The sequence below is a fragment of the Lactuca serriola genome, chromosome 3 (genome assembly GCF_051521515.1).
Source record: "Lactuca serriola cultivar US96UC23 chromosome 3, Lser_US96UC23_V15, whole genome shotgun sequence".
NCBI lineage: Eukaryota > Viridiplantae > Streptophyta > Magnoliopsida > Asterales > Asteraceae > Lactuca > Lactuca serriola.
In genome coordinates, this window is record NC_136410.1 from 27,372,653 (window position 1) to 27,381,344 (window position 8,692).

The window sequence follows — 8,692 nt, forward strand, 5'->3', positions numbered from 1 at the left end:
ACTGTGAGGCGTTTACATTCTGAAGGGTTTACGGTCCAAAACTTGAAGCCTATGCGAGGGTTCTCGGATTTAGGCATTTCACTTCCAATTTTTGTAATACTTCTAATGAAAGGCTGAAACACATAGAGATTTTAAATCTAAATTTAATAGGGTAGATCAAAACAATAAGTTTGACCTTAGATGACCCAAGTTTGACTTAGGTTGACTTTTACAATATCGAAAATAACAGGTTGTCACATCATTCCACCGCCTTGCAGGAACCCAAACAACGCTAACCGAGCATAACAAAGCCATATTCTTTTACCACACACAATTCCTTTCACAGAAAAATGCTACCAATGCAAAACCTTATGAAATCATGTTCACACACGACCCAAAAATAGGATAAACGGTCATACACTTGATCCAATTCAAAGGATATAACCTAAAAAGAACCATGCATATAATTCGAATCAAAAGCTCCATCGATATCTTGACCAACTCATATATACCCCTCTGGGCAATATCTAATGAACTTACCCAAATACACACCCTTAGGGAGCCCATAACCTCATCAAAAGGGGGGGGATACCAGAGTTTAAATGAAATGACAACCTCAATCATTAACATAAAACATCCTGAAGATCGATTGAAACAAGATCCCATACTTGATTGAAACTAAACAAATTCCACCAATATGTAGCTAGCTCGAGAAGACTTCCAAGGTGATCCTCAATGCTACCAAAACCTGAGCCTGCTATGAACCAAAATTCTAGGCCACCAATGAGGGTAAACATACCCAAAGACCAGAGGAACATAAAACATACTGAACTTGATGATAAGTTGACACATCCATTGGACTTCAACTGTCACAACTTGAACTTTCAGAGAACCTCCACTAAATGATGAACGAAACGACCAATGATCAAGGAAGCATTGACATATATCTAATGAACCAAAACCCAAGCGGAGCTGAACGTACACAACTCTGAAACTGATTTCCTGGGCGAACTCTACCCAAGCTAGACTATAAATAGAAATCCATACTGCAAGCTGACAATTCCCTCAACAATCGATACTCAACCTGAGTGATCCTAGCAGCTCCTCATCTAATCATTGGTACCCCCAAAGGAACCAATAGATGCAACGATCTCCTTAACCAACTACTTTCTACTGAGAGACAACTCATGTATCTCCTGAACACATACATCTAATCGCCACTTACTTTATGACCCTGCCTTAACCAAATCCTGAACCGAGATTCCACATACTAGCATCGCAAATCCCTATGATCCATTCTTCCAACATCATGAACTCGAACAGATCGATAATCCTCCAGGAGGAATACCCAGTTCTTCCCCACTTAGGGTTTGAACTATCACCCACTGGTTTTGCAACTCAACCATATCTTAAACCGGCGTAACCGGGTACAACCATCCCTGACCCTGGAATGTATAACACATGAACAATGGTCTTCCAGATAAGGACCAATCAAATCCCACAAGAATTCTGAATTTCAGCTGAATACCTATGAAACTTCCGATCAAAACTACTTAACATTAAGGAATTCATGCAAATGCATAAGCCAAACACCAAATTACTATACAAAACATACATTCTTCTCCAAAAATCCCGACCATCAATCCAGTACCTGACTTGCCTACATCCAAAGAACACGGACCCTTGATCACATCACAAAGCATCCATACCACATCAATCCTCCTGCGCACCCCCATGTTGACATACTGTCGCCAAACTCCACGACCAACAGACCCCATGTTGGGTTTACATCCAATTTCTGAAAATCACAAGTCTGCTCACTCCTTTTCTGAACTCGAAAAACTGAAAGGGCATAACCCTTGCCATAGATAGCGACATTCCATTCTATCAATCAAGCATTCCACTTCCACCTGCAATCCCCAAGCCGATCATAACTATCGTCTCATTCTTGAGTCCCACGACTCGAATGTCCTCGATACCTCAAAACCAACAAACTCATCTAGGTCTGCACCATTCAACCCAAATCGACCTCGCCACTAAGGCCCAAAACAATTACTAGACCCATCCTCACGCCAGAGCAAGCATAACCAAAAGATCGATAGAAACGGAATCACTGCCACAAATCATGGTATCAAACCATGCTATCTTCCCCGACCAGCCCTTAGAATCCCCAAAACTATCCTCAATTCGAGTATGGATCATATGATTCTAGTAGTACGGGTCCAATACTACCTTCCACACCTATCCATACTTTCCTAAGGGATCATCTCAGGTCCTCTAAGACCTACTCATAATAATACTCACAATACCCACTCAACCGCGAAACAACTGCACTAAAACACTTCTCCTGGGATTTCCCCGCCTTCCCTGCCATCAGCTACTGAAGGACTCCAATCAATGTCAGCAACCACTTCACAAAAACAATTACATGTAGCAAAACTTAAATAATCTGTCGATGAAAGGACCCAACCTTACAACGGTTAGACTCAAACGAGAGCTGCGCAATAGGGCCAAATCCTTCACTCTAAGATTATTTAACCTCCATAACATGTAACTTAATGTATTCATTTAATAGTTAGCTCACATCAATTTGAGTCCCACAAAGCATAAAGCAAGCAGCATTCGAGCAGTGGAGTCGACTGGCACTAAGACACAATAAAATCAGGCAGATCCTCATACGAAATTCTTGATCTCTAAAACCCAGCATCTCAGATACATATTCATCCTGACCTCACTCTCTTAAGAGTGACAAATAATTCTCACGCCGACCCACCATGTACTGCACCCACTCATGAAACTTCCATAACCCTACAGCCACTCGTGCATGTTAATCATATATAATGTTGGATCATATAGACAGTCGAATACTCGATTCTACCCTAAGCCCACAACCAAAAAAGGAACATAAAATAAGGCCAAATCAAACATTCTCAGGCTATAAAACCTTTGTTATGTACAACTATGATGAAAACACAAAGTGACCATAGTAATGATGTCAATTTCATATAAGAAAGAACCCTAGGCTATCAGGCATCATATAATCAAACAATTCTATCATGCAATTCCAGAAGATCCCTAGCCTATCACTAGCATGATGTTTTAACATATCACAATATCAAATAACAGTGTGGTGAACACAATACTATAAGCAAACACAAACACACAATAGATGGTTGCAATGAAAAACATCAGAGATGGTTAGTGAAGGAGTCGTTGGAGAGGGTTGAGAAGAAAGGCATCGACGATTGTTGGTAAAAAAGTCGCTGGCTAGGGTTAGTACTAGGAACAGAGAAGGAGATCGGCTTTGCAGGTGGTCCTTTTAGTTTTTTTATTAAAAAGAAAATTAAAGGAAAAGCCGCATTTTTTTGTTAGTTTTAATTTTTTTATTTTGAAAAAAATCAAAAAGGCCACCTAGACTAAATTTAACCGGGAAACCAGTATGAAATTAATTACTTCCCTTATTTAACCGGTAAAATAATACATTAAGGGTCTATTGCACAAAAAAATAAAAAACGTAAGTGATCAAGAAGGGACAAAGAAAACAGTTCGCTGTGTTACATTGTCATTTCCCCTATTTTAAATAACATTATAGCATCCTACTTTTTTTGTTTCTTTATTTTACATTACAGTGATCTACTTTAAATACCATTGTCATTAATAGCATCCTATCTTATTTTTTGTTTTTTCCATTATAATAGTTTACTTTAAATACCATTGTCAATAATACCCTCCTATATTTTTTCCATTATAGTGATTTACTTTAAATAACATTTTCAAATAATAGCATCTTCCTTATACCAAACACACATGTATATACGACATATATACCAAATACACATACATTCACACAAAAATATCACATATACACCAAATACACATACACTCACATACATATATCAAATACATAATAGCATCCTACTTATACCAAATACACATACTTTCACAAATATACATAATAGCATCTTACGTATACCAAATACACATACTTTCACATACATATACCATATATACACCAAATACACATACATACATAATAGCATCCTACTTATACCAAATACACATACTTTCACACGCATATATCAAATACACATACTTTCACATACATATACCAAATATACACCAAATACACATACATACCTAATATCATCATAATTATACCAAACACACATACTTTTACATATACACACCAAATACATATGCTTTCACATACATACGCCAAACACAAAGATTCACATACATATATCAAATATACACACATATGCCAAATTTCATCTAATATATAAAAATACACATATTTTGTAATTAATCTCGAAATTCACAGTAAATAGAACTTGTGGTGGCAAGAAATCAACAGATGGTGTAGTGGTGGTGGTAGTCGTCGGCGGTGACAACAACAGTCGTTGGTAAAGCTGGAAATCAAAAACTGAAATTAACATTTTTGTTGTGCAATTAATCACTATTATAAGTTGGAAATTGATGTTACAAGAGAAAGATAAAGAGAAATGAGGAGGAGATGCCCTACCGTCGCCAAAAATGCTCTACAGTCGCTAGAAGAACGCTAAAGCTATCGTTGATATCTCTTTTTCTCCTTCGTCGGAATCTCGTTAGCCTGAATCGGTCGATGGTGCAAGTCATTGAAGAAATGGGGAAGAAAAAACAAGAGAAAAATGATAGCAGATCAGGAGCATAAAGCGAAAAGAGAGGAATCAATTTTTGCTTATTTGCGTAAAGCAATACCGGTGACACCTTTACCGACGACTTCAAAACCTTTAGCGACGACTCATATCAAATGTGACGACAGTTATGGGATGAATTTTCCAATATTGATGTCGCCGCTATTGGGTTTAGGCGAAACTGATTCTCAGTCGTTGGTTTAGAATATCGATCAGACGGTTGGGGTTTGCTAGAAAAGAGTTCAAGCATATTCGGTCCCCAAGGCATTACCTGCGGCAAAGACTTTTAGTGGCGACTTCAGCTTGAGTCACCGCTAAAAGTCTTTGTCGTCGGTAAATGTGTCCCAAATAATGACATGATTTCTTGTAGTGATATGACATTTTTATGGGTAACTCTAAAAACAATAATCAAAATCGATCTTAAATTGTTAAAAATTAAAAAACTGATTTTATGTGCTTTGAACTACATTAATAAATAAAAAGGTATAAATGCGTAGGGAAAATATCACTGTAACACAATGAACTTATGTGTTTTGTTCGATTTGACCAATTATGTTTTTTTCTAGGCAACGAGTCATTTAACTTTTAATGTACATGTCAATTATGCTATTATCGTTAGTTTTTAACCATTCATCCGTTAACCAGTTATTCTAAATTACACGAATGACCCCAATAACATAAATTTCTTTTGTAGTTGGTCCCTTACCCGCTATGATTTAAATTACACGACTAAAAATGCCACATTTCTGAAACTCTGGGGACTAAACTGACTAAAAGACAACATAATCATGTTCTTCCTTTTTAGAACCATTCAACAAAAAGAGTAAAGTGTTGTTTGCATTGTCGATGATTTTTCTCCATCCTAACCCACCAATCAGTCACAAATTGAGACACATGCACGAAGATGACTCAATCTCTGGCCTTTACTACTTAGTTTTTGGCTATTCACTAGAATGAAAGAGATCGATTTCACCAACCGGAAATTCATCGGCGACATCAACCCCCAACTTTCTCCATCTTCGGTGGTCATGTAGCCATAGAAAACAACAACCTGACAACCGACTTGCCGAATATCTATCAAACAGCAAGAGTTTTCACTAAGAAATCATGATACGAACTCGAAGTAGATGAAATCAAAACTTTCATAACGGTACACCTTCACTTTTCCCAATTCTTTACTAATGGATTCAAATTTTTGCAATTCAAAATTTTAGACGTTTTTTTTTGTCTCCGGGGTTTCTCTGTTTTCTGGTTTTAGCATCGGAAACACGACTGCAGTTAGAGAATTTATATTCCAGATTTCATCTAATCGTAAGCTCATAATCGAGTTTAAACCCTCAAGTGGCTCACCTTCTGCGTTTGTAAACGCCATTGAAGCTTTCACGACACCATCAAATCTATTCAAGTCCCTCTTCCACTTTCTCATCTATTTCACCCGCCAAAAGAATTGGTGATCTGGAGAAGTTAACATCTGATTATGCTTTCAACTCAATCCACAGAGTTAACATTCGAGGATAAACTATCAATATAGATTGTGATACCTTAAGAAAAACCTGGGCACCTGATGATCCCTTCATCTTCAACAATGGACCAACGAGAAACGTCACTTTTGATGGTCGGATTAATTGTGTCGACAACAGAGAAAGCTCATTCAATGCTCCTGATGATGTTTACAAAACAACCAAACAATTAAATAACAGTTTGGTAAACATTATAAGCACAACCCTCCTAAATCGCAATGACATTATAAGCATATTTACACTTTGGTCCCCCATAGTTTAAAAAATGTGGCAGTTTTGGTCGTCTAATTTAAACCAAAGCTGGCAAGGGACCAACTATGAAATACATTTAAATCATAGGGTCATTTATGTAATTTAGATAACTAGTTAACCAAGAAATGATTAAAAACTAATGATGACTTAATTAATATGTACAATAAAAGTTAAATGAGATATTGCACACGAAAAAAGACATAATTAGTAAAATTGGAACACATAAATTAATTGTGGTGCAATGACATTTTACCAAAATGCATATTACCAATATAATGGGGGTATTCAATAGTTGTTTAACCCAGTTTATAGTGTGTACAACTTATTTTTATATATTGATATAAAACGGTTCCAAAAAAAATATATATATTGATATAAAAAGCAATAATCTTAGAAACCAACATTACTTTAAAAATTTATAACAAATATAAGATTCTTTAATATAAAACCAAATTTATCCATTAAATTAATGCCTGTTCTATTTCAATAAAAATTCTTCTTGCTCACCCTACTACCACAAGTGTGTGAGTCGGTCCTTTTTTAAATCCTTAAAATCTGGCAGATTTAAATATCATACTAATAATATATAAAAAAATATTTTTTTTTTCACTACTCGAGGCCCTAATTGTTGACATTAATGACACTCAACTTAATCATAAAATAAATGGTGGCATTAAATGAGATTAGAACATTAAAGTCAAATTGATACACATACCCACATTGTCAGTCTTCCATGCATCTGGTTCTGCGTCCAGAAAGCTTCATACTCAAATTCTTAATTTCTTCTTGTACCTACTTCTTCTATTGCTGTCGGAATCCTTTTGAAAGTTCCCCAATGTTTAATGAAAATAAATATTAGGGGCACAAATGTAAGGCATCTTGATCTTTTTCATTTCCTGCATCATATAAAACCTTGTTCTCATTATGTTTCTTTTCGCTTGTACTTTCGTAATATGATGCTTGGGAAATGCTCAAAACGCAATTAACATAGAAAACCATAAATCTAGAGCGCATGCAATGGGGTGTTTCTCAACGGTTAACTTTTTCAATTAGAAAAAACTTAATTTAAAAGAAAAAAATGTATAAAATACCCCATATTTCTGATTTTTCTCTTTAAATCAATTTTTTTATTAGAAAAACCCTTTTATTGTTTTATTTTTGTATTTGCTCTTTTAATATATCATCCGGTATTACAATTTTGTTTTTTGTTTTTGTACACTTTGGTTTTAAAAAAAAACATTATTTTTTTTCCCAAAAAGGCCATTACATTGAAAAAAAATTATTTCTACCAACTTTTTTTTTTTGGATCATAGTAGATTGTTTTTCTTGTTATTGATGTTTATGGTGTTTGGGATGGTTTTCAATATTAAAATCCGATTTCTTTAAATTTTTTTTAAAAAAAGGAAAAATTATTTTGTCTAATTCTGATTGCAAAAATACATATCAAATTAAATCTATCTTGTAAGATGCTCAGACAATAACAAATGAAGAACAACCATGTAGATTAGCTTAACATATTAGATTATTTTCGGATTCAAACAAACAAAACTTCCAAAATTTCAACTTATGTTTGGAATCTAATTTTGATATTCATATTAGAGTAAATTACACGAATGGTCCCTATGGTTTTGGGTACTTTGCACGTTTGGTCTTTAACTTATTTTTTAACTCGGAAGATCCCTATTGTTTTTTATTACATGTTTGGTCCCTACAGTTTGTTTTTGTTACTCATTTGGTCCCTATCTTACCTAAAAAGACTATTATTTCAATATGAAAAAATGATGAGGTAGGTAAGATAAGATGAGGGGATGAGGTTGGGGGTGTGTTTATTTAAATAAATTAGAAAATCAAAGGCAAAATAATATTTTAGGTAAAAAAAGGTACCTAGCGCGTAACAAAAACAAATAATAGGGACCTTCCAAATTAAAAAATTAAGTTAGGGACAAAACGTACAAATTATCCTAAACCATAGAGACTATTCATGTAATTTACTCTTCATATTATTACCATTATAAATGACTTTCATATTATTACCATTACAAACATTATTAATCTCAAAGTGACATAATTTTGACTCATCAAATTATCAAGTCTAAATAACCTATTTTAAATAGACATAATTTTACTAAACCTAATCGAAGTAATTTCTTAGAATAAGATTGAAAAGTTTTATTAGGTTCTATATGATTATTCCTAATAATATTCAACAATTCTTATAAGCCCGAAAACATAAAAACATGTGATTTTACATTTACAACAAATTTAATC

At 34.7% G+C, this 8,692-nt stretch overlaps 1 long non-coding RNA gene across 1 annotated transcript; it reads right to left on the reverse strand.

Annotated features, from left to right (window-relative positions):
• Window positions 1-5,316: 5,316 nt before the first annotated feature.
• Window positions 5,317-6,341, reverse strand: LOC145091732 (uncharacterized). The gene is made up of 2 exons (XR_013702259.1): window positions 6,194-6,341; window positions 5,317-6,107 (listed from the first exon to the last, which is right to left on the reverse strand). It is a non-coding gene; the product is annotated as an uncharacterized LOC145091732 (long non-coding RNA).
• Window positions 6,342-8,692: the final 2,351 nt, after the last annotated feature.